Source organism: Rhinatrema bivittatum, chromosome 4, assembly GCF_901001135.1.
Source record: "Rhinatrema bivittatum chromosome 4, aRhiBiv1.1, whole genome shotgun sequence".
Taxonomy (NCBI): Eukaryota; Metazoa; Chordata; class Amphibia; order Gymnophiona; family Rhinatrematidae; genus Rhinatrema; species Rhinatrema bivittatum.
The window spans coordinates 363734222-363754657 of NC_042618.1; the positions used below are offsets into that span (position 1 = coordinate 363734222).

Genomic DNA, 20436 nt, shown 5'->3' on the forward strand with positions numbered 1-20436 from the left:
CACACAATTTCCTCTGTGGGAATGATTATCAGAGCCCATGAGGTAGCAGTGTGTCTTGAATTAGAGCAAAATCAATATTGTGCACATTTGTTGTTGGCTGCCCCTGGCACGCTAAGCACAGTACGGTATAAGTGCTGTATTGGATAGGTTGGTAAACAATTACACAGTAAAGACAGCTGCTGATTCATTAACATTCCTAATTATCAGTTTTCTATTCTAACGTAAAAGTTAACCATAAAAATGAAAGCATTTTGTCTGATGCATATTCAGTTGTGATATAAATTTAAAAAACGCAAAGCTAAGATCTTAAATATGACCGGATCACAGATGTGGGATTTGTATTTCAAATAAATATTGAATTTTAAAACAGTGTTTATGTAAATACTCTGCTTATTACTGTTGTCCTCGGTGATTTTGAGGACCAGCAGAGACAACTAGATTTCAAACATGCCTTTGTTTTGCATTCTGGTTTATGCCAAGCCTTACAGTATGTACTGAAGAAAAGAGGAAATTGTGTGCTACAAAGATGCGACTTCCAAGCAACAGGACAAATGGCATCTGCAGCAAAGGAAGCGGAAGTGAGATGTATTAAAGTTGTAAAAGACTTTGAATTTTCCTGCTATCAACAGCCAATGCCCAGCAGGAAGATACAATAGTTAATAAGATATTGAACTGAAGATTTTGTAGAAGGATTTATTTGGGGGGACCTGTTGGAAACAGTAAGAAAAGCATGGGTGGGGTAGGGGTATCTGCTTGGGGGAGGACTTGCTGTAAATGGTGAGACTGAGTCATGGAAGCGGTAGGAAGCCTGGACGACCAATTCTCTAGTCACCCAAGCACAGCAGAACCGATTTTTGTCACGCTTTCAACCTGGTCCTTGTACTGCTGCCTGTTGCTATACGGCTGAGGGTGTGCTTCTGTCAAAATTTGGCAATGGAGGGTACCCAGTACAAGGCCCTTTTGTGGACCACTGCTCCTCGCTCTCCAAGCAGCCACAGACTCAGTGTGACACACACAAACTGGAACGTGACAGTGGAAGCAAGAGGAAGATAACTCATCCAAGAAAGAGAAGAGGCAGCAATATAGTGACTTAGGGGCATTTATTAATTTCATTTTTTTTCTCCCTTTTGTCTAGCAAAGATCTAATTTTGAGTTTCAATTGGGACATGAAAAAGGCTCCTGCAATTATTTTTCTCCTATTGAAGAGGAAATGCTACACGATGGTGGGTGAGGGGACCAAATGTCCTTTTGAAAGGCAATCAGATCATGTTTAAGGCTGGGTAGTCATGGTAGTAATGGCAACTCAGGCTAACCCCCCCCCCCCTTTATTTAGAAATTCCTGTGAGGGGAGAGGGATTTTTACTGCCTGGAAGTTTTAAATAAGTGATTTTCTCGGTGGAAGGGAGTGGACAGTGGAGTGCCTCAGGGATCTGTATTGGGACCCCTCCTTTTCAATATATTTATAAGTGATCTGGAAAGAAATATGACGAGTGAGATAATCAAATTTGCAGATGATACAAAATTTTTCAGAGTAGTTAAATCACAAGCAGATTGTGATAAATTGCAGGAAGACCTTGTGAGACTGGAAAATTGGGCATCAAAATGGCAGATGAAATTTAATGTGGATAAGTGCAAGGTGATGCATATAGGGAAAAATAACCCATGCTACAGTTACACAATGTTAGGTTCCATTTGGCTGTAGAGGCAAAAACTCACAGTAAAAACTTTTAAAAATATATCCGAAGCAGAAAGCCTGTGAGGGAGTCAGTTGGACCCGTTAGATGATCGAGGGGTTAAAGGGGCACTTAGAGAAGATAAGGCCATCGCAGAAAGATTAAATGATTTCTTTGCTTCGGTGTTTACTGAAGAGTATGCTGGGGAGATACCCGTAATGGAGAAGGTTTTCATGGGTAATGATTCAGATGGACTGAATCAAATCACGGTGAACCTAGAAGATGTGGTAGGCCTGATTGACAAACTGAAGAGTAGTAAATCACCTGGACCGGATGGTATACACCCCAGAGTTCTGAAGGAACTAAAAAATGAAATTTCAGACCTATTAGTAAAAATTTGTAACCTATCATTAAAATCATCCATTGTACCTGAAGACTGGAGGATAGCAAATGTAACCCCAATATTTAAAAAGGGCTCTAGGGGTGATCCGGGAAACTACAGACCGGTTAGCCTGACTTCAGTGCCAGGAAAAATAGTGGAAAGTGTTCTAAACATCAAAATCACAGAACATATAGAAAGACATAGTTTAATGGAATAAAGTCAGCATGGCTTTACCCAGGGCAAGTCTTGCCTCACAAATCTGCTTCACTTTTTTGAAGGAGTTAATAAATATGTGGATAAAGGTGAACCGGTAGATATAGTATACATGGATTTTCAGAAGGCGTTTGACAAAGTTCCTCATGAGAGGCTTCTAGGAAAAGTAAAAAGTCATGGGATAGGTGGCGATGTCCTTTCGTGGATTGCAAACTGGCTATAAGACAGGAAACAGAGAGTAGGATTAAATGGACAATTTTCTCAGTGGAAGGGAGTGGACAGTGGAGTGCCTCAGGGATCTGAATTGGGACCCTTACTTTTCAATATATTTATAAATGATCTGGAAAGAAATACGAGTGAGATAATCATATTTGCAGATGATACGAAATTGTTCAGACTAGTTAAATCACAAGCAGATTGTGATAAATTGCAGGAAGACCTTGTGAGACTGGAAAATTGGGCATCCAAATGGCAGATGAAATTTAATGTGGATAAGTGCAAGGTGATGCATATAGGGAAAAATAACCCATGCTATAATTACAAAATGTTGGGTTCCATACTAGGTGCTACAACCCAAGATAGAGATCTAGGTGTCATAGTGGATAACACATTGAAATTGTCGGTTCAGTGTGCTGCAGCAGTCAAAAAAGCAAACAGAATGTTGGGAATTATTAGAAAGGGAATGGTGAATAAAACGGAAAATGTCATAATGCCTCTGTATCGCTCCATGGTGAGACTGCACCTTGAATACTGTGTACAATTCTGGTCGCCGCATCTCAAAAAAGATATAATTGCAATGGAGAAGGTACAGAGAAGGGCTACCAAAATGATAAGGGGAATGGAACAGCTCCCCTATGAGGAAAGACTAAAGAGGTTAGGACTTTTCAGCTTGGAGAAGAGACGGCTGAAGGGGGATATGATAGAGAGAGGTCTAGAACGGGTAGATGTGAATCGGTTATTTACTCTTTCGGATAGTAGAAAGACTAGGGGGCAGTCCATGAAGTTAGCATGGAACACATTTTAAAACTAATCGGAGAAAATTCTTTTTTACTCAACGCACAATTAAACTCTGGAATTTGTTGCCAGAGGATGTGGTTAGTGCAGTTAGTATAGCTGTGTTTAAAAAAGGATTGGATAAGTTCTTGGAGGAGAAGTCGATTACCTGCTATTAAGTTCACTTAGAGAATAGCCACTGCCATTAGCAATGGAAACATGGAATAGACTCAGTTTTTGGGTACTTGCCATGTTCTTATGGCCTGGATTGGCCACTGTTGGAAACAGGATGCTGGGCTTGATGGACCCTTGGTCTGACCCAGTATGGCATTTTCTTATGTTCTTAGGTTGGGTGTTTATATTTGCAATAAATAGCATTCAGTACAACAGATAGCATGCATGTTATTTGCTGATATATTGCTCATTAAAGCGCATCTCAGTACATCAGCCTTTCAGTGTTCAGAACTTGCAGACTGCAAAGAGTTCAATCAGCCATGTTTTGTGATTTGCAGATTATGATGAAGTGCAGTGAGGAAGGACAGACTGAGCTCTGAGGGCTAGGGCAGTGGCAGGATGGAGTATTATAGTGAGAAGCATTTGGGGAGTGGTTGATTAATCTGTAGCCTTCACTTTTCCTTATTTCCCTTTGGAAGAGAGAAAAAGACTTGAAATAATACTGGCTTGAGTGTAGCAAGGACCATTGATTTTTTTTTTGCATATCTATCCTCCACTTCAATAAATTCTATAAATAAACAACAAACATAGTGAAAGTGCTTTCCAGATGCTAAGCGCTGCAGGCTAGAATAGGGCTTCCATGAATGGGCTCTCTTTACCAAGAAAAAGATTACAAGGATGTGCAGGGATTTTTTTATTTTTTTTTTTAGAATGTTTACTTAGGAAACTGAGATTCACTTGCATCATGTTCAAATAAACTGTGACTTGAATTCAGATAAGTGTAACTAGTTTAAACATCTCTTTCATTATGTCCTTTTGTCATGACTTGCAACCAGTCTCATCTTGTAAAGCTGCTGCAGTGCTGACTTGTCTGTGAAGCATAACCTATGGGGGGTACATTTACTAAGCTACGATAAGGGTCTAATGCATGCAAAACAAAGTTTATCATGCAAAACATATTATCGCTTGATACCATATCACATGATATTTTTACCACAAAACACACCCCTATTAAGATAAACTGCTTTGCATCTGATTTGCATTTAAATCTCATGCAAAGAAGCTCATGCCTAGGTAATGCAATGCAAATGAATTAACGGGGGTTTGCCAAAAACAACAGACATGCAAGCAATGTTAATTCCTGGAAAAATTAGATGCACATCAAAAAGTATAGCTACCTCAAAAGGCATCCTGCCCCCCTGCTTCCCCTAACATTAGAAATAGTCTCTGGTGTCTAGTGGTCCCCCCAAACCTGACCCCCCCTCCGTGAAAATAGTCCCTGGTGGCTAGTGACCCCCCCCCCCCAAGACCCTCCCATACCTCTCTGGTGTCTAGTGGGGACCAAAGTGCCTCCTAGGCTCTGAGCCGCTCAATGTCATTTTTCAAAATGGTGCCGACTGACCTTTGCCCCATCACGTGACAGGGGCAAAGGCCAGTCAGCGCCGTTTTGAAAAGTGGCATTGACTGGTCCAAAGCCTAGAGAGTGCCCCAAGCCCCACTAGATATAAGGGATTTCATCTAAAGGTATGGGGGGGATCTGGTGGGGAGGGCCACTAGATACCAGGGACTACTTCTAATGTTGGGGGGGGGGGGGGGCAGGGTAGCAAATATGCCTTGTAGGGGAGTGGTTAGAACCCACAGGGTTCAAAATATTTGAGGGAGAGGGGCATCACTGCACAGCATTTATTTACTTTTAATTTTTTTTAAATGCAGGGCTGCCTTGACAGGTGACCCCTGGAGGGTATTTTAGCATGTTGGGAGGGGGTCAGATTTGGGTGAGTGCTGGCCCATGCAAAGGGGGCCACCATCGTGCATATTTGCACTTTATTCATGATATTTTTCTCATGGAATTTTTTGTGAGAAAAAATATTGTAGGGAGCCCACAGTGATATTTTCTCTTGGGAGGGGAAAATATCTTAGGAACATCGCCCCTGCAATATTTTGATCCTCCTATGATAAAATTTCATATGACCCCCTATGTTTGCCCTGATACCGTCTTTAACATGCTCAGAGGGGTGAGGATTAGCTTCATGCAGGAGTAGCAGGCTTCTGTCTAGCTCTTTCTCTCTCTCTCTCTCTCTCCTCTCAGGAATGAGGCAGGACACCACTGTATCATTGCTCACCTTATTTACAGTTATCGGTATACATTTTGCATACATTCTAGTCTTGGTCTTTGCTTACTAGTTGCAGTTTCTCTGACTTCAACTTCTTAAGGCAGACTCCAAGCCTACCAAATATAGGCTAGTTTGGCCCCTTACATCATGGCCCTTGCAGTTAGCCTAGAAGCTGTTGCCCCTGTATTTCCAGATAATCACCCTACCAATGCAGCATATCTTGTAGCATTTAGCTCTCTCCAGGGCCTTCTTATGGTCTGCCATCCAGTGTCTGCTGACTACTGCTCTCCTTCTTTTCACTTTCTTGGCTGCCTCCTTCTATCAGTTTGGGCTTTTACCATTTAAACCTAACTTGAATTCTGTGCTGGAACTGGCCTTGGACTACATGTCGCAGAGGGCTTTTCTTCTTATCTATCAAAAACTCCATTCCCCAGAATTTCTGTGGGCTGCTCACTTCCTCTCTGGGTTCTCATATGCTCTCTTGAGCTCCCCCTTTTGCCAAACTGCTATAAAACTAGTGACAAGCAGGCTGATCTGTCACACCATTGCACAAGTCAGCGACGAGTTGTGAATCAGAATTCACAGGTTCACGGGAATCTGACAAAAGCCTTGATGTGAACACTTCTGCTATAGCCCCTGGAACTGAACTGTGACCACTGACTCAGTAGAGGAACAGAATGACTCAGAAGAGTGGCAACTGTTTGCCTCTAGGCTACTGGTTCAAATCTGGTTCATACTGACAGCAATCAAAAATCATTACCATCTGAAAAATGGTAGCCTTATTTTGAAATGACTTTAGATTGCTGTGAATGGCAATCTAAAGTCGCTACCACCACCATAAAAAAGTACCTTTAATTGATACTCTTGTTTCAGCCAATGATTGAGTTATCATGAGAAGTAAATTGCCACTTACCTTCTGGTGGTGATCGGACCTGATCAAGTCTGAGACACATTGACCGGCCTGGGCAGGGAAGCTTGTGTTGTTGCTGGTGCCAGGGCTGATTTTAGGAGGGTATGGGGTGCAGGGTGAATCAGCTGCAGCAGGACCTTGAATTCCTAAAATTATAGTTTTGGGGATGAGGCTACCACGGTGGTGTGGTGTTCTCTCAAAGTGTGGCACCCAAAGTGGTCATCCCTATTCACCCTCAATCCCCAATGATAGCCCTGGTCACTGCCATGATGAACCTGCTCTGTGACTAAATGGAAAACTAGATTCCAGAGATGTCAATCTGGAACCTTTTCCGAGAAATGTTTTGGTAGAAAAATATACAAATGGGCAACAGAATTGAAGAAAAATAAAATTAAACAAAGCCTACGACCAGGACAGTTTTCTCAAACTTTTCATACCTGACGTTACCAAACATCAGCGGAGCAGATTGTTTCCTGGTCAGAAGTCCCATGGTCACACAGCACCTTGCAGAACTCTGTAGGTGGAGAGATGTGACATTGGTAATTAACCCTATTACTTGATATGAGGTCATGCTGACTGAAATCATTTCTGTCTTCTTTGCAGGTTTTATTTTTAGTCCCAGGTGTGAGTAAAGAGCTACAGGCTAAAGGAAAGCGTGCTAGAATATTCTCAGCTAATGCAGTCACATTGAACATTTTATTTTTCTGTATTTATAACTCAGGAATTGGCAGCACACTCTTTATGATTCTCTGTGCGTGCTTCTAAAGTGCTTTGGGATCCTGCCTGGGTTTTTAAAGCTATATAAAAATACCAGATTATTATTATTATTATGTCTTCCCTCTGTCTAATGCAGAAATTACGCAGAGCAAGTTCCTCATTTGGTGCATGTGCCATACAATTAGAATTGTAAGGCAGAGTAAGAGATAAAAATATCAGCTTTTAAGTGATCAGAATAATTCTGCTTAGCTGCACAAAATGGTCATGGAAATAATATGAAAAATTACAGGCATGAATATTTAATGCATTCTCCTGCCACACCTAAAGTTCCCAGAACAAATAGTTCCAAATACAAACACATTATTTTGCTTGCTTGGTTAAAAATTGACAGGACTGACCAGGTCTATTGCAGTCAATAGCAGTAATTGTTTATCCCTTTCCTTTGTTACATTACCATTCATGTTTTATTAAAGGGACTCTATCATGAAAAACACAACCTCGGGGAAACGTTTTGTTTTTATGCGAGGATCTTTATTATTGCATTTATTTTTTGACACACATGGACCTTGTAGTTCTAGTGCATAACACAACCAGTCCTTTACAGCTGGTTCAGAACTCAGCTGCTTGCATTTTAACTAATGCTAGGTATCGGAGACATGCATCTCTTACCTTGGCCTCACTACATTGGTTACCAATAGTCTCTTGCACACAGTATGAAGTACTGACAACAATATTCAAATTAATTCATGATAATTCACTAATCTGGACCTGCACATTGCTACGACTCTATAAATCTTCACGACAGCTACTCTCCTTAGAAAAAAAGCCTATTAGATGTTCCTACAATGAAAATTGCAAGGCTTGATATAACAAAGAAGAGGGAGTTTTCTGTTGCGGGCCTATATTTTGGAATGTCTTAGCCAATACTTTACATATTTGTGCAGATTTAAAAGAATTAAATGTAACATAAAAACATATCTATTTAAAAAGACTTTCGACATTGAGGTAACATAGAACAAGACCCTATAACTCACGATATCATGCTAGCACCAAAGAGCAACATCCTACTTCTATCAAATTTGATAGAAGGCAGAATCAACTCTGATGCATTATTTATTTTAATGTAATGTTAGTTTTAATTTGTTTGCATATTGTGTATGTAATGGTGTAATCCACTACTAACAATCTTCTGGAGAGAGCGCTATATACAAAAACTTTGAAGTAAATAAATAGTGTCTCAGTAGTCTGCAAATGCATGCAGTAGCAGGGTAAAACAAGGACTGATAATCTGGAGCCAGGTGGGAACCCATCATGGGTATCATATGGGGCATATGTGCAGTCTCAAAAGCTATTTTTACTATTTTTTAAGCAGGGCCACTTTGGATGCAATGGGGCAGAACTAGAGCCGGGTTGGGAGGGGAAACTTTACTAATGTTGTTGCCAACCCAGGGGGAGGTAATCTCCCTCTATGAAGATTTAAATGTGAAAAACTATTATTATTTTTTTTTTTTTTTTACTTAGAGGTTAGAGCCCTCCCAATGCCCCTTGGAGGTGGGTGCCCTGGCAGGCGTTGATGAAAATACAGGCTGCTGGAAAATAGTAGGAGCATGGTCATTAAGCTGCCACTGCTGAAAGGCTTCGGCAGGGCTGGCCATCACAGGACCACCCATGGAGGAATCAGCAGGAGGGATAGAGATGCTCAGTGCAACGGGAGTCTAGGGGGGGGGCCTTACCGTGAAGAACACTGCAGCACATTCTTTTTTTGGATCATTTTTTTGTTGCTGCCACAGCCTGCAAAGGATCCATTATATATAGTGAGAATGATGGATGATGACTGTTACTGATAGTACAAACTTGTTCTGTGAGGCTGGAACATAACCTGACGTACAGCCAAATGTTCTATGGACAGCATCGGCCCGTCTGAAGTGGTTACGTATCCTTTTAAGGCAGGATAATTGTAGACCGTCTATTATTCTTTCAGGTTATCAACACTTAGGGGGTCATTTTCCAAAGTGATCGCACGCGAAAAGGGACTGGATTCTCTAATACCGCCGGGCTCTTTGAATCGCATGGTACAGGGGGGCGGGGGGGGTGAAGTGGGGGGGGGGCCGGCTCTTTGAATCGCGCGGTACAGGGGGGCGAAGTGGGGGGCCAGCCTGCGAAAGCTGGCAGTGATTGCACCTCTGCGGTACGATTGCTGCCGGCTTTTGCACCCAATAGCGCCATCATAAAAGGTGGTGCTATTGGGCGCGATGTCTTTGCGGCGTCCGTCCCGGTGCCGCCCCGACTCCGCCCCCATTTAGTGATCGCACGCGAAAAGTTCCTTTTCGCGTGCGATCGCTTTGGAAAATGACCCCCTTAGTTTGTAATTGCATTTAATACCTTATTTATTGTGGCTATAATTTGGTTTTGCAGTGAGCTGTTTTCTCTTATTTGTATGTGGGCAACAGAAGACATTTTTTGCTAAATACAAAAATAGAGCAGAATATAATTATTCTGATACTGGTAAACATGATCACCTATAGGCTAAGCAGCAGTTGCTTTTTGTGCATATCTAATTGAAGAGAGGTTCTAAAATAAACAGACTATAACCTTCTTAAAAGTAACCTGCCAAAACTCAGTAAATAAGAAAACCTAGAACCTGGGGAATCATTCTGAGTTGTTACAATAATTTTCCATGGTTAAGTAAAATTAGAGAAAATAATTAAAACACATCTGTATCCCCTCATGTCAACAATGCAGGGACTCAGCATCATGATTTGTGATGGCCATCTGTCAATTTACAATGCAAAAACACTGAAGTCATTACAGGATTTTTATGTGAAATTTTCCAGATCAAGAGGAAAACAACATTACAGTAACGTAGCGAGGCTATGCTAAGAAATAATCAATTTTAACTGACAAAATGATTTAAAAAAAATTATTTATGACTACTTTAAGAAGGCAGACTAACAATATCCAATGGACCTTAATAGATTTAGTTTCCACTGCACAGGATTTTAAGAACCATGTGAATTGCTTAAAGGGGATACCATGAAAAGCCATCACTCATCTGGTATTGGTGACACTCCTTGTTCCATGTTCCCATATATGACTGCAACGTTGTTATTCATCATGCACGTTATAATTGCAGTAGGGATTTCAGGACAGAAAAAAAAGAGTCAGCAGGAGCAGCTGCTGGTTTTCAGCTGGTTGGACACAAATTTCACAGTGGCTATAGATTTTGAGAATGGATTGGCAATCCACTAGGGCTAGCAAGTTACAAGAAAGATAGCCCAAGCCCCTACTGCGGTGACATGTGAAATTACAGACCTGATATAACCTCTATTTGATGGCTTATGATATATTGGGAACTACATAAACACATTCTCTTGACAAAGGTTTTAATGAACCTAATGGGAGAAGGTGTAAATGTGCCTACCTCATTTATGCTGCAGTCTTAAAAGTGTAATTTTAATTCATTATTTCATGCTAGAGAAAATAAGAGGACACTTTGAAATCTGAATAGTAATAGTCATTTAAATACTATATAGCAGAACTCCTGACTGTGCAAGTATACAGTTATTTTTCTCTCTTAATCTACTCCTTTAACAGGTTGTATTTATTTTAACATGAAAAAGAGCACCATAATTATACTGTTACGTAAATCATTGTGTAGCTGAGCTACTCATTTAACTATTTGATAACTGCAGCCATGATTTCATGTCATGAACTATATAATATGGTGCCTAGACCGTTAGTAGTGGGTGCTCTAAACGATTTTCCAAAGCCCTTGGCTTCATCCATTTTCCAAGTACTGTGGGTGGAAAAGAAGGTTATTCATTAACTCTAATCATGTATAAAATATTCATGAAAGGGAATTTTACCAAGTGCACAGCCTCCAAAGGAACTGGTGCATGACAGATACAGTATAAACTTTAAAATATATTCTTTTTATCATGTAGAGCAGGGGTGGCCAACTCTAGTCTTCAAGAGCCACAAACAGGCCTAGTTTATAGGATATCTATACTGCCTCCATTGTATGTAAATATGTCTCATGCATATTCATTGTGGGAATCCTGAAAACCAGACCTGTTTATGACTCTTAAGGACTAGAGTTGGCCAACCCTGATATAGATAGCAAATAGACAAGGAGCCAATGAGTTTATTGTAAAGAGGAATTGTAAGAGCCCAAACTGGCAGTTGAATTAGGGCATCATTTTGTTGTAAAGTGATATATCTGTACCTCCCTTCAGAGGTACCTCCATAGAACAAAATGGTGCGACCTTAGGGCCCACTGGCGCCATTTTGAATAGAACAGAAGAACAGAGATGAGCTTTCCACAATGAAATAAACAAATGATAAAGATGCATGAGTATAAAGTGTACAAACTGAAATGAAATAAATAAAATCAATGAGAATTAAAATATAAACATCAATGTATTATTTAAAACACCAAAATAAAAAACATACTAATACAAAAACTTAGCTAAAACCTCTCATGGCCATATTTTGGTTTGTACGCCTGCATTGGGGTAAAAATATACAATAAAAACAATAACATAAGAACATAAAATTTGCCATACTAGGTCAGACCAAAGGTCCATCAAGCCCATTATCCTGTTTTCAACAGTGGCCAATCATATAAGATTTCAAGTCAGTAATAAATGAACATCATCAGCAACAGGCAAAAAAATCACCTAAAAGCATATGTTGTGCCAAATTGTGCAGTGGTGTTTATTCTGTCTGCTATACATTTTTTACTCTCAATTTAAACAGTTAACTCAGTTTTTATTTGCAGACAGAGGAGGCTGCTACTTCAACTTCAAACTTTTGCCTGGATTTATCAAAATGCGATAAGTATCTCATGCAATAGCAAAAGGAGTGTGGTTTATGCTAATAGTTTATTGCAATTTGCGCTAATTACCTATGCGAAGAGCTAAGTTAGCACAAATTGTGATAATGTTTTCAGATTTTGCGATAAGTGCCAGACCTATTGTATTTCCTGCATACAACCACTGGGGGACCATATTTGAGAGAGAGAGAGAGAGAACCTAGCCATAATATCTTCTCCCGAGATAGGTATTTGTATCCCTATATGAGGCCCACCTAGTAACTCGAGGTGAAGTTTAGGTATTAATGTAAGGGGTTAGGGGTCACTTTGACATTCAACGTGAGACGTGGTCACTCTACCTGGGTACACTCTACCTGGGTAATATCAAGCTAGGTGGAGAGAACATTGTACAAATCTCATCCTTGGGTGAGTTTCCTCTCTCCGTAGGTCATCAAATCTTCACAAGAGACCACTGTTCTGTTCGTACATCTCACATTGAATGTCAAAGTGGCTCCTAATCCCCTGCACTAATACCTAAACCTCACCTCGACTTACTAGGTGGGCCTCCCATAGGGATACAAATACCTATCTAGGGAGAAGACATTATGGCTTCTCTCTCTCTCTCACTCTCTCATATATATGGCTTGGCTGGTGCTCCAGGAGCTTCAAACCTACTAAAACAGGCCTTTCAGGAGACATTGCAAAATGCACTAACACTGTACTGCCCCATAACACAAGCTTGTGCAATAGCACTTCGCAGACTGGCAAACCCAACCGACTCCGGCTCCTAAATCCTCCTCTTTTTCAGATTTGCATCGCACCATACAATATGGTGCTACCGCATGCATTAATGGGGCTTTTCGCATGCGATAAGCCCTTAACACATGCGAAAACGCCTTAGTGCATTTTGATAAATGACCCCCTTTATTAGCAGTTAAAACAAAAAGTCTTACTGTGCATAAACTGAAGATAACCGTGATCAGCGCAGTCTAGGCCACAGAAATATAGACAGTTAAATGAGGATAATTCTGCAGGGCTGGGCCAGATTAGCTGCTGATACACATGGACTGACCAGAGCTGACTGAAAACACAAGGCAAAAACTCCCAAGCACCCCAGCTTCCGAGTCAGAGATTAACCTTTTAGAGACAGCTGCACTGAATACAGCAGAAGCTGTGAACATGCAAACTGACCATCAGTTGGCAATATATCAGAAACAATAAACTATGTAGAATACAAGCATTGAATAATCGCATTAGCAACAGAAACAGGCCAGCCTGGATTTGCCAATAGGCACACTAGGCCTGTACCTAGAGCAGCACAAATTTGGCAGGCAGCAGGCCATTTGAAGATTTGCTACCTACTATCTGTGCTTAATCTCATTCAGCAGAGAACAATCTTTTGCTTCCTGCTCCAGCCCCTCCCTTCCCAGTGCAGAGAACAGGAGGGAAGGGGTGAGGCTGGAAAGGATTAAAAAAAAAAAATTCTACTCTTTTCCAGCCCTGTCCCTCCCTTCTTGTCCTGTGTAGGTAACAGGAGGTGAGGGATGACACCAGAGCACACAGGGAGTAAAGAAAAGCCACTCTGCTTCCTAATCCAACCCCAATCTTCTATCATTCATGGATCTGAGGGGAGTAGGTGACTTTGGAGTAAAGAAAGTTATGCCTTAGACCACCTACTCTTCCTTCACTTGTCTGGGAGGAAGTGTGTATGTGTGTGTGTGTGGGGGGGGGGGGGTAGCACCAACAGTGCCTAGGGGGCAGCACAATCTTAAATCCATCTCTGAAACAGGAGGCTGTGGAAGCAGGACACTGAAAGCAGGACAACAGTGTCTCCACATATGGAGACAGGACAGTGTTCACCAAACAGTGAACAACAAAGAAGAGAACAATTGGCTTTGCTCCTTTACCAGCCCCTCCTCTTCTGTTTCCTGCAGGCTGTTTGGAGAGGGACTGAATTCCATCTCTCTGTCTTGCCTACTGGCAGAAAAAGTCTTATCAATACCATACTAGCTTGTTTGCAGCACAGATTAATGCACCAAACTATTCCATTTTGAAAAGCAGATTGTGATAAATTGCAGGAGGACCTTGTGAGACTGGAAAATTGGGCATCCAAATGGCAGATGAAATTTAATGTGGATAAGTGCCAGATGATACATATAGGGAAAAATAACCCTTGCTATAGTTACATGATGTTAGGTTCCATATTAGGAGCTACCACCCAGGAAAGAGATCTTGGTGTCATAGTGGATAAAACATTGAATTTGTCGGCTCAGTGTGCTGCGGCAGTCAAAAAAGCAACCAGAATGTTAGGAATTATTAGGAAGGGAATGGTGAATAAAACGGAAAATGTCATAATGCCTCTGTATTGCTCCAGGGTGAGACAGCACCTTGAATATTGTGTACAATTCTGGTCACCGCATCTCAAAAAAGATATAGTTGCGATGGAGAAGGTACAGAGAAGGTCGACCAAAATGATAAAGGGGGTGGAACAGCTCCCTTATGAGGAAAGATTAAAGAGTATAGGACTGTTCAGCTTGGAGAAGAGACGGCTGAGGGGGGATATGATAGAGGTGTTTAAAATCATGAGAGGTCTAGAACTGCTAAATGTGAATCTGTTATTTACTCTTTCAGATAATAGGACTAGAGTGCACTCTATGAAGTTAGCATGTAGCAAATTTAAAACTAATTGGAGAGAAGAGATCACGTGAGGCAGCGAGGGAGACGGATGTAGGTTTCCCTTGCTCCATGCTTCGCCTCCCCATCCAGCCCCATCTGCCGCGTTAAAACTGCAGCTAAACCCACAACATTCTTTCTTGCATAGGGAGCATTTTTACAAAGCAACTCAGCTGTTGTTTGATGCACCGCAAGCATCTTTACTGGTTAATGGGGAGCGGTCCGAGCCTTTTCTTATTTCGCATGGAACTCGACAAGGATGCCCTTTGTCCCCTTTGCTCTTTATCCTTCAATTGGAGCCGCTATTAGTGGCTATACAGGACACTCCCAGAATCTGAGGGGTGCGCTTTGGGGAGGAAATATTTAAATGTGCCACGTTCGCGGATGACTTGTTAGTCTTTCTTACAGACCCTATATCATTACCATTGCTTCTAGACCTGTTTGGCACATTGGGTTTTTTTTTTCGGGTTTTCAGTTGAATAGGGAAAAATCCTCCGCGCTAGCTTTCCCTGACACGCTCCGCGAGCGCTGGCGGGATGGGTTTCCTTTGCAGTGGGCTGACCGCACTTTTTGCTATCTGGGGGTTTTCTTGTCAGCAGACCCTTCTCAAATTTATCAGCTGAATGTTCTCCCCCTTATTAAAACTACACAGGATTTGATGCACCGGTGGCAACCCCTGCCCTTGTCCTTATATGGTCGAGTCCACTTGTATAAATGGTTATCCTCCCCAAATGGCTTTACCTTCTTCAGAATTTACCTCTTTCTCTTCGGCGTCAGGACCTGACGACGTTGGATTGTGCTTTGAGGCACTTTCTTTGGAAGGGAAGGAAAGCTAGGCTGCCTCTTTCATGGTTACAGGAGCGCTGGGGTGGGGGGTTGGGGGTCCCTAACCTCAGATTATATAACTTGGCCTGCAATATGAGAGTGATCAGGGACTGGATTTTGGGTACCTCTTCACACACCCCTTCGGTTGCTGATTGTGCTTTGGTGATGCCGCTGGAGATAACTTATGTTCTACAGGTGGAACCTACCAGACTCTCAACTTTTTTGACCACTTCTGTCAATATTCACCTTATCCAACAGGCGTGGGTCCAATTAACTAAACGCTTGCAGACACCACGAGTTTGTGCCTACCTGTTACCGGTTTACGGCAACACTGATTTTTCTCCCAGGCTCTCAGACTACTGCCTTTCGGAGCTGGATGGGAGCAGGCATCACTCACCTCGGGCACCTGCTTAATGAGGCGGGCTGCCCGCATTCCTTTTCTGAAGTCGGGGATTCTTATAGCTTGAGGGGGTCCTCAGTATTTCCGTATTTACAATAACCCACTATTTAAATGCCATACCTGCTGTATTTCAACACCAGAATACATTCCAGAAGTTAGGGCAGATTCTCCAACTGGTTAAATCATCCACCCCTTCTCTCTCTTTTATTACAAACAGCTGTGTCAGGTTGGGCAGGTGGACTTTATACTACATTTGCTGTCCGGTGGACGGGGGAGGGGGAATTTGTTGTTACTACTGCAATTTTGCATGTTTTTTACTGTCGAATGGCCAGGATTTCGCATAATTCCTATTATAGAGAGCTTCAATATAAATTTTTAGGGAGGGCTTATGTTTCTCCACAGATGGCATATTGCCAGCGTCTTACTAATACAGACGCTTGCGGTCGTTGCCCACGTGTTACTGGCACATTGTCACATGTGTTTTGGGCTTGCCCAGCTATCCAGCTCTTCTGGACGAAAATTGCGAAATAACTGGCCACTATATTAACTCTTTCTATTCCAGTGGCTTCTTTTTGGTTGTATACCGCCTCTCCGGTTATGAGACCCTGGAACCCGTCTACTGCTACAAAAAGCTAGTCTGGGAAACGAGTGATTTTTCTGGGTTGGAGAGAAGTGGAGCCACCATCATTTTGGACCTGGCGAAAACTTTTTTACTCGCTTATGCACATGGAATATCTATCGTCTCGCAGTTCACACCGCCACAGGATTCGTTTTCTGGCTGTTTGGGAGCCCTATATTCAGACTCTTCCACATCGGGCCCGCAGTCAATTGTTAAATGACTGAATGCATACAGTTCCGGGATATGATGCTTGGCCGCACATGGGTTGGGATGCCTGGTAGCACGTTTAACTACTTTTTTACTACGCGTAGTGTTTTTGTTTGGTTTTTTTTGCTTTTCTCATGTGTTCCCATTTACCTCTCTAGGTTTTCGTTCAGAGACCCATGGGTTGGGGGGGGAGGGGAGGGGTTACTGTTAGGGGAAGAAGGGGTATGTATTGTATGACTTGTCAGCTTGGTTTTGAACTGGGGGGTGTTGCAGTAACACTCACCCCTTAGTATGTCTGTTAATCTATTCTTGCAAAACTCAATAAAAATGTTTACACATAAAACTAATCGCACAATTTAAATTCTGGAATTTGTTGCTAGGGGATGTGGTTAGTGCAGTTAGTGTAGTTGGGTTTAAAAAATGTTTGGATAAGTTCATGGAGACGTCAATTACCTGCTATTATTCAAGTTTACTTAGAAAATAGCCACTGCTATTACTAGCATCAGTAGCATGGAATAGACTTAGTTTTCGGATACTTGACAGGTACTTGTAGCCTGGATTGGCCACTGTTGGAAACATGATGCTGGACTTGATGGATCCTTGGTCTGACCCAGTATTGCATGTTCTTATGTTCTTAAAAACAGGCTTAAAAATACAGATTGGGTTCCAAGAGAAATCGGGTGGCTGCTGTCTACTTCATAGTACATCTCTGTGTGGCAGAATCCTCATCACCTGCCTCTCTTAAGAATGGCTAGGGATGTGCAGAGCAAAATTTTATGTTCATATTTTTTATGTCCGAAAGGGGGTCCCACTTGCGGCCAATATGGACATAAAAAAAATCCAATGAGTTGGGTATATGTACATATGTGCAAAAAAAAAAATTAAACCCCCTCACCCTCCTTAATCCCCCCCCCAGACTTACCACAACTCCCTGGTGATCGAGCGAGGAGTGAGGACGTCATTTCTGCAATCCTTGGCGAGAAGCATGTGACGTCGGTGGCACGTCGAGTGACGCGGCGTCACGTGATTCCCGGCTCGTTCGCGCCTGACGGCTCGTTCGGCCCAAAAAGAACTTTTGGCCAGCTTGGGGGGGCCTCCTGACCCCCTCAAGCTGGCCAAAAGTTCTTTTTGGGCCGAACGAGCCGTCCGGCGCGAACTTGCCGGGAATCACGTGACGTCGCGTCTGAGTGACGCGGCGCCACGTGATTCCCGGCTCGTTCGCGCCGGACGGCTCGTTCGGCCCAAAAAGAACTTTTGGCCAGCTTGAGGGGGTCAGGAGGCCCCCCCAAGCTGGCCAAAAGTTCTTTTTGGGCCGAACGAGCCGTCCGGCGCGAACGAGCCGGGAATCACGTGACGCCGGCGTCACTCGACGTGCCGCCGACGTCACATGCTTCTCGCCAAGGATTGCAGAAATGGCGTCCTCACTCCTCGCTCCATCACCAGGGAGTTGTGGTAAGTCGGGGGGGGGGGATTAAGGAGGGTGAGGGGGTTTATATTTTTATTTTGGCTCAACAATCGCGATTTCCCACATATCGAACATATCTATGTTCGATATGTGGGAAATCCGATCGTTTATGTCGAATCAATTTTTTAAGTAAAAAAAAAATATGAGTTGCGTTTTACTAATGCGGTCAATCCGAATGCACACCCCTAAGAATGGCACAGGATGAAGAATAGCTGGGGTACTCCAATGAATATATGCACTCTGCACATACTCATCTTTGGTCTTTGAAGTTCTCATTTTCAACAGATAATCCAAGAGAGCTTCAGAGACCACAGAGCCGCAGGAAAAGAAGTTAAAAATAAAACCAGACTCTGGCAGAAATTGAGTTGGCAGGTTTGCTATGCTTATGCTGAGGAACAATGACAGAGATATGTGGCAAGGTCAACAAACTGCTTGCCTCTAGTCTGGCACCAGCCAGGGCTACCACTGTCTCCCTTTCACAGAAAATTAACCTTTACTAAGAAAGATTACGAGCAAGGAGTTGATGCCAGTTTTCCTTTTTATTCAATGTAAGAGTGAATGAATACAATCACGGATGTAGTTATTTTATTCAAATACCACTTGTTGCGGAACTGAATGATATTTTGTATGACAGCAGCTTAGTAGGCCATGAGGCACTTCAGTTTTGTTTTCAGCAATGCAGTCTGAATGGAACATGCCATGGCATGATCTCTTTCATGCGGAATGTGAGGAGTGACTTACTGCTGTAAGGAAACTTTGGCTTATTTACCAAAGGAATATACTAACAGCTGGGGAGGTTCAGAGAGATTTAGTAAACAGAAGGTTGGATTTTGCTCCCCTGTGTGGAGTCTGAGGTGGTGTTGTCTTTTCCTTTTTGACTACTAGGCACCATTTTAGTCATGGGATTTTAACAGGCAGGAGCTCTGTCTCCGGTTATTTGTTTTCTTACCTTAGAAAAGAAGGGTTGTTTTGTTTTTACCCTTTTTGTGTCAGCCTGTTAATCTGACCTACATCTGATTAATTTTTGCTCTTTTAATCCATTTTGAAGATTTCCAGTTGTGAGACCCTTGTGTGAACTGTTCGCAGAGGATTGGGGCATCCCTGTGTGAGATGAAATCAAAGGTAGGGAAGATTCTGTTATTGACCTCTGTTAATGTTCCTCAACATAAGCATAGCAAACCTGCCAACTCAATTTCTGCAGACCTGCTTTTATTTTTAACCTCTTTTCTTGAGGCCCTGTGGTCTCTGAAGCTCTATTGTTTTTCTTTTGAAAATTATTCCTCCAGGGGATAGATCTGTTAGTGACTTGATGCAGAGGAGTCATGAGCGGGGAGTAAATTAGCTTAAAGAGATCTTCTTTATGGCCTATAAAAACCCCTAGATATTTGATCTTGTGACTAGCCCATTTAAATGGGAATTTCCCCTTGAGAATCCCTATCCCTATCTGTGGGACTGTAATGTTCAAGATCTCCAATTTATCCCAATTGATCTGAAAGCCAGAAACAGAACTAAAATATTCCATTTCCCACACCATAGCTGGCAGGGAATCTAGTGGATTGGTGAGTGAAAAAAGAATGTTGTCCACAAATAAAGAAAATTTAGATGAAAAAGCCCCACTCATAATGCCCAAGATGTTGGGATTGGCACGTATCTTAGAGGCGAATGGCTCTAAAAAAAAAAAAAAATTGCGAAAAGAAGGGGGGATAAAGGATAGCCTTGATGCGTGCTTCTGCCTACTGAGAAAAAATCTGAGTAGCCCCTATTCACCTTAATACAGGCTTTAGGGTTAGCATATAATTGCTTAAACCAATTAAGAAAAAAAACCCCTAAACTGCATTTTCCCCGTTTTAAATAAAAATGGCCAATGAACTAAATCAAATGCTTTCTCTGCATCTACAGTGAGAAATAACGAAGGAATGTTCTTGAGTTTTTACCCACCATATTATGTCCACTATCTTGCGGATGTTGTCAGCCATCATACGACCCGGTATAAAACTGGCTTAGTCTGAGTGGACAATATTGGCAATAAAACTATTCAACCAGTTGGCTAAAATCTTCACCAATATTTTTAGCTTGAGGTTAATCAAAGATATAGGATGGTAAAATCCACACATAGAAGGATTGTGACCCGGTTTAGGCAAAATTGTTATACTGGCTAGATTAGAAGTGAGCAATAAAGCTTCCCCAGTCCGCAAGCAGTTGAACATCTTAGTCAATGGTGCAGTTAGAATTGTGTTAAACTTTTGATAGATACCTGA

At 42.1% G+C, this 20436-nt stretch overlaps 1 long non-coding RNA gene across 1 annotated transcript in view; it reads left to right on the plus strand.

Annotated features, from left to right (window-relative positions):
* The window catches only part of LOC115089534, a 40273-nt gene that overhangs the window by 12399 nt on the left and 7438 nt on the right, over nt 1–20436 (plus strand). The window contains exon 2 of the long non-coding RNA XR_003856146.1: nt 19227–19300. This is a non-coding gene — a long non-coding RNA (uncharacterized LOC115089534). The remainder of the gene's footprint in view (nt 1–19226; nt 19301–20436) is intronic.